Source organism: Rhagoletis pomonella, unplaced genomic scaffold, assembly GCF_013731165.1.
Source record: "Rhagoletis pomonella isolate Grant_MI unplaced genomic scaffold, Rhpom_1.0 Rhpom_scaffold_02039, whole genome shotgun sequence".
Taxonomy (NCBI): Eukaryota; Metazoa; Arthropoda; class Insecta; order Diptera; family Tephritidae; genus Rhagoletis; species Rhagoletis pomonella.
The window spans coordinates 27,160-34,595 of NW_023460593.1; positions in this window are offsets into that span (position 1 = coordinate 27,160).

Genomic DNA, 7,436 nt, shown 5'->3' on the forward strand with positions numbered 1-7,436 from the left:
ATAGCGGTCGCCCTTCGGCAGGCAATGGCAAACCGCCGAGTGTGTTCTGCCATGAAAAACAGTTTCTCATAAAAATACAATCGCTGTTCTCACGCCTATTTCTTATAGAGCGATATTTTTTTAAATTCAAGAAATTAGATATTTCAATAATTAAATTGTCTTCCGAGGTCCATATAGGACTGTTGCGAAGTTTTGAAAAAGGGGATTGTCACCCCACAGTGGTGTGGCTGCATAGATTTTTAAATTTTGAATGCACGGTTAGTTTAAGGCAGTAAACAAAAAATTGCACATTTGTTTTCAAATAGTTTTTATTATGTAACATTTATTAACTGGAACAGGAGAATCGATTTTCCTCAAAATTGCTATTTTTTCTGCACTTTGCACTAAAAAATTTAATTAAAAAAAAAACAAAAATCGGGCTCAACTGGTTTCTTGCAAATTTTATTAGCTTTCCTTTAATCAATTTAAGTGAAAAATGAAGGCTCCAGTGAATTATTATTGAAATATTAATGTCGTCATCGGAGTTAATATTTTCGGCTAAAAGTATTCTTAAACCTCTTCCTTTTGACAACTTTATTGCAATATTTACTTTCTCTTATCAAATTACTTAAGCTGAAATTTCCAAAGAGGTGGCTACTCTCTATTTTTTTATATTTTGAGTTATACCTCTAGCAATAGGTTGGTGAAAACTGCATTCACTTCTATGCATTAGCTTTTATGTGATGTGCGTACAAACCGACAGACAGAAATTTAAAAAATTTGTGAATAAATCCACCCTTATTAATTTTTCTTTAATATCTATAATGTACAGACATGGGTCTGCGCCATTTTATTGTATTTATAGATTTTATTGTATTTATAGATTTCCATCCCAAGTTCAAGTCCTGTACCATAAATACTTCCAGAGATATGCAGTATGGAAGATTCTGTTTATACGTGAGGTGCCACGCCCCCTTGTCTAATCGAGGTTAAAGCTACCCTATGTTTTAAGTGTACAAAATGTCATAATGATTGTTTGGGTGGTTGAAGCCTGAAAGCGTTGCAAACAAACAAACTCTCTTTCGAATTTATAATATTAGTAAGAATAATTTTAAATTTATTTTCCCATAATATGATTTTTCAGAGAAAAAATACATAAAATTAGAATATCTAATATATATGGGGTGGATTTGGATATACATAAGTATGTATTTATATATGCACATACATATGTATGTACATTAGATCGTACCACCTTACAAGCAAACAGTAAAGATCCGAAAACTCAGGAGACTTCCAATAAAAATGCCCAATTGTTTATTTAACCATTTTTTAATATAATTTTTTTTTATAGGTCCCACAAAAACCCAAAAAAAAATGCAATGGGGACCCATAACAAATAAATATTTGGCATTCCCACATTTTGCTTAGTTTTTGGCCGAACCTGTCCAGCAGTTTGTAATGTGTGATCTTAAGTTTTTGAATGGCAGATAATGTTTATGTTGGTCTTTTTTTATACAGAAACAACTCAGAGTTCTCTAATTGCCTTTTATATCTGAACTCTTCGGAGAAACCGCGATTAAGTACTTTATTTATAAGACTTTCCTATTCGAATTGTCGCTTCTTTATTCGATACTTCTCTCCAAATACTACGATACGGTCCGTATCGAGTAAATGGATTACTTTTGTAAATGTTAAATGAAGTACAGTAGAGTCTGGAAAAAGCTCGGAATAGAACACGATAAATGTCCGAAAGTCAAGAATAAATGATGACAAGTTCCAACAAAAAAAAAAAACAAAAAAAACGTTAAAATCTTAAAATCTTCAGCCTTCATGAATCTAATTTTCGTCCGAAATCGTTAATTTTTCGCTTTTCGCTCATGTGTATGTATTTCATACGGCTTGTGAAAACCAGCCGAATTTGTTTTGGACTATCAATGTCTAAAAAACAAAAAGTAAAAAAAAAAATGCCGTTAACAAATTTAAATTTTTTTCTGCTACAAAAGAACACTGGTATAAGGCAAAGTAATATTTAATTCAGCACCCTTCTTGAAATAACGCCAAAAATATTGAGTATAAAAAGTAAGTTCATATTATAGATTCGTCCGATAAGATGCAAATTTGCAAAAGACAAGCTGATTAAAGACAGCTGGTTGCAGTTTAAGCAAATAAACAAATTGGCAAATTCTAAAGAATTTTGTTGCTTAAAATTTATTAAAGAAGCAAATTAAATATTATTTTCATAATTTTTTTAACATAGATATGTATGTATGTACATAAGTACTAGCAGACCCGGCGAACTTCGTCCCGCAAAATACAATTTTTTACTAAAACATTGTGGTCCAACATTTTCACCATTAATTCACGTTCACGATTTTCAGTGACACTCAAAGCTGCTCGTTAACTTGGACGCTTTGGTGAGGGCCCAATCGCATGGCTAATTGCCAATCCTTGTGAATTGCGATTGCCTGAGGCGAGCGGTGGCATAATGAAAGTTCAATGTCGAAGAATTTGATTTACCTTCGCAGCAATCGAAACATAACCGCAAAATATATGCAAGCGCCAAATTTTCTTATTTTGTATTGTTGATCAATATTGCATCATATCTTTTTCATATCCGGCAACTGGGTAATTCCATTGTGGCAGGTGTGACCATGATACTAAAATTTTTGGTTATAATTCACAACTGTAGAATTTCTAATTAAAAAAGTAAAAGTTTAAAGCGTTAAAGACAGGTAGATACCGAAAGTACACGATTTCTGCTCAGAATGGTCATCAGAAGACTGTGACGTTTAATCACCTTAACAGCGATGCCAATTTTTTAAAAATTGGTGAGTATTTTTTTTGTTTAAAATATTTTTTGATAAAAAAGTTATTTTTTTCCTTTTAACTGTTTTTTCTCAAATCTTTATTCAGGAAGTATACAAATATGCATATCAGAAGAAAGGGGGTTAATCGCCTTTACAACGATACGAAAAAGCTTAAATAAATGTTTAGAGAACTTGAAACCACAACCAACTATTTTTTAGTACTGCGAAATTTCATAATATGACATCGATGGTACTTTGCGAACCCCCTTAATATATTTTTTAGGCGTTTAAAGTCTACGACAAACAACAATACCACACTTACGTCACCGTTGTGAATACCCCACATATGTATCTATAAATAAGAGCAAAAGGCGGCCCACATCTGTATTTTTACTTTTTTGCCTTCAAAATGAGGTCTCAATCATTGAATTTGATAACACATTAAAGGAGATTTAATATGGTAACACAAAAATTCCTTTGAGAAATAAGTATACATACAGAACAATTAAAAATATATTATTCAATAAAAATTGGTGACAATGTTAAGTTTTCATCAAAGATTTTTTAAACAGGCCTCATCTGATGTTATAATTGATTTATTATTTTTACATTTGTATATTAAGTTAATTTTTTATTAATATTTTTCGTTGCTTAAACATTTCATAATTTATATTTCAACTCTAGTACTAAAAACCGTCAGTATACATTTTAATTAATAAATTAAGTGGCAACACATTTGAAACATTTCTTTGTCAAAGTGATTTAAAACACTTCGTTAAATTCTTTCGAACATTAAGTTCTGCTTTTGGTAAGGTGGCAATTAAAAAAAAAATGCCTAGTAAAGATATCTCAAATACTTTTCGTTTGGTGCCAACCTTGTAATATTTAATTTTTAGTTTTCCCTCCTTAAATAGGTGAAAATATTTCTTGTTCAAAGAGTTTTCAAATACGTTTCATTTCATATCCATATAGTAAACTTTCTTAAACCTCCTTAGTTTGATACCCATTTTGTAATATTTAACTTATCTTTTTAGTTTGATTAAACTTTTCAAATAGGTGGCGACCCTCCTCACACAGTTTTTCATTAGTAGGCTTTCTTAAACCGCTTTAGTTTGACACCCATATTGTAATATACAATTTATTTAAATGAATATTTTCAAACAGGTGGCAACCCTCCTAAAAATATTTTTGACTCTAAGCGTCTAAAGAAAGCCGATATTGTAATATTTATTTATTATATCAATTTACTTATACGAAAATTTTAAACGGGTGGCAACCCTCTAAATTTTATTTTTTCTAAATCTTCGGGTATCCAATATGATCCAGTCTTTTTCAAGTTCTGAGCATCCGCACAAATCACAATTTATTTTTATATACATACTAGGGATGTTTCGAATGTCATATTTTTCACACTCGCGAATGCGAATTTTAGGAATAGCGTTAAAAAACCTATAAGCGACTTAAGTCATCGTTTTATAAATTACACAGGTTTACAAAAAAAAAAGTTTCTGCATATTGAACCAAACCTACATATCCTTATGTTATTCGACGTGCTAAATGCGAATCCGGGGTCTGTTAGCAGCCATCACGTCAGGTTCGAGGTCATTTGAAGCGTTTAACCTATACAGTGTTTTAACCTAGTAGCCAAAGATCAAAAGGGGCATATTACATTTCAGAAAAAGTAATTTTTCTGCCTTTTCTCCCAAGACGCGATTTATTTGAGGCTCGTATATAAGGCCGGCTGCATTTTCGACGAATAAAGTACAAAAATTAACTAAAGTATATAAAGTAAAATATGAATAGCACTGACAGGTCATCACAAAAAGGGGATAAAGTGCAAACGTTAACAAAAAATGGGAACACATTTGATTTAAAAAATTTTGCTTGCTAAGAGGTCAATTACGTGTTCATTAGGGCGGTCGAGAAAAAGCAGCATGCGAATGAAGCGTACCACCATGGGCTACCGATAAGTTACACAGGTTGCTAGACTCTCATACTTACATCAAACCTGTACCCTTCAAATACCTCCTGATCTCCAAATAGGTGAAATGTCTGTTGCTAGTCACGACAATAAAATTTTAACTATCTAAATATCGGTCACGGCATTAGCGACTTCGAAAAAGCCTAAACAACCGAACACGTCGCCTCCTAGGCTCAGATCAGCGTTACTGCTGCGATCCTCGGAAAACATCGCCAAAGATTTTTCGCTATTTCCCCACAGCCTACATCCTTGACTTTGATGAAGAATGGAAGATTATTCTAATGGCTTGTGTAGGGTATGTAAGAATATTCTCGATGTGCATCCCAGTCGAGCGGAAGAAGGTAGAATTAAGTTCATCTGAACGCCATATAAGAGGAAAATTGCTCGGTGGCCTGGGTTGCTAATGCGCATCGCCAGAACGCTCGAGAGGACCTGCTGAGTTATTCGTTCATAGATCCCGTCCTGCCGACACCACGAGCGGGCTGGGGGAATCGGAGGAAATATACCCAGATCCCGAATTGGGCGACAAGGACTAATCCGAGGCGGTATCAGAGGAGATTTGTAGCACAAAAATTTCTGAATTTACATGAAAAAAAACTTCAATTACCACAAGAATTCCCGTTAAATAAAAATTCGCATTGGATTTCTTTAAACTAAAACAACAAATATATTTATTATTTCGTAAAATTATATTTATTTAATTTGTAATATTACGTAATTTTTATACTACCAGATTGCAAACTGCACAATCGAATTTGCTTATTTCAATCGTTTTGTTTTTCTTAACATTTTTGTTTATTCAATACAATTGCATTAACCACTTCAGCTTCCTTTTGTAACTATGTACTCTAAAATATATCTTCATATGCGCACCTTGTACATACATATGTATATATTCATAGATACACATGCATACATATGTATGTACATGCGCATACACTGTTTAATACGATATAGTAGTATATATATATTCCAATGGTATTACAAACTCCAGATTACAACGCCAGATTTCCTCCAATTTTTTACACTTTCCTTTTCTATATATATTTTTGTTTTGCTTTTATATGCAGGGATGTATTTATGTAGAATTTTTCATACACAAATTTTTTCAAATAATACATAGTGTGTGTTCGTTTTTTATAAGTATAGGAAGGTAGTGAAGGGATGTAATAGAACTACTTAAAGGACTATAAAAATGCAGGATATGTTCATAGTAATAACATGCATACATACATACAAATGTAAGTATGTAAAAAACAAAAGAAAAGCGAAAGATACAAATTAATGAGCATAAAAATATTAATTACGACGTAAATAGAGGTTTAGAAATAATTTAAAGGGATTGGAAAATGAGAAGGCTGTGCAAGATCTTAGAAGAACAGAAGGAGTGTAGTAAAAATAGTACGAGCAGCTGATTTATGGCTGACAAACAAAAAAGGTTTTAGGTAAAAATTCAGCTATAAATTAAATTAGAAGAACCTTTGTTGTAAAAGTGCTTTGAGAAACATAAAGAGTGTACTACACAGCGAGAGTGATAGCGTAGAATAAGTTTGTTCAAAAAAAAAAAAAAGAAGCATCACTTAACCATTAACATTATAATACTGAGCAAAATATATAAGTACATTTCATGTTACTCATTGTGAATCATACTCGTACTCACTCGTATATTTCTTTTAACAACTTTTCAAGTTTAACTTAAATTTTTTTTAAGTATTTTTTTTAGAATTAAAACTTTTTTGTGTAAAGTGCCTTTAATTTTTTAATTTTATCGTTTTAACTATCGTTTCTTACTTTATTATATTAAGGAATATTTTTGAGTTTCACACAAGCTAATATTACTATTTTTACTACAATCGACTACTTCTTCAAAGAAGTACAAAAGAAGCGAAAACGAAAATAGGCTTGAGCGCGCGCATAAACAAAAACTAAATTTACTAAAAATAAAAACAACATAAATTTAATTTTTTTTTGTATGCGCGCATACTCACACATATTCGTATGTGTTCTACCAATAATACAAATATTTTTTAAAAAGCACAATTCGTAATTTGTGCATTGTTGTTTTTGTTTTGAGCGTTGATTTCACATTTTAAACTTATGCATATTCATATACATACATATATATATATATATATATTTATATACCTAAGGGGTCTTAAAACAGGACTTTAACTTAAATTAAATTTGTATATACGCATATACATATGTATTTCTTACATACCCTTTTCATTTGGGCAAATTTTATGTTTTAAAATATATCGTTTTGTCTTAGTAATTTTTTTTTTACATATACATAAGTTGAGCAAATTGTTATACAATTCAAATATGTACAAGTACATATTATTTGCCTTTAGGAAGCACGTCTTTTGTTTGGGGTTATAATTAAGTTTTTGTTCATTCAATATGTAGGAGCCAGTGGTGGGGCTAGAAAAATAGCCTTCACATTTATTTTTTTCTGTTGTTTTCAAGTGAATTTTAACTGTTGTTGCATTTCTTTGAGCATGTGAACATTTTTTCATACTTTCTAAGAGCTTTTTTAACGAAAAGTAAAAAACAAAAAAATTGTTCAACATTTTTATCATTTTTACAGTTCTTCTGGTTTACGATTTCAGTAATTCATTTGTTTATTACTTCAATCTAGTTATTTATTTACAAATTGCACTTAC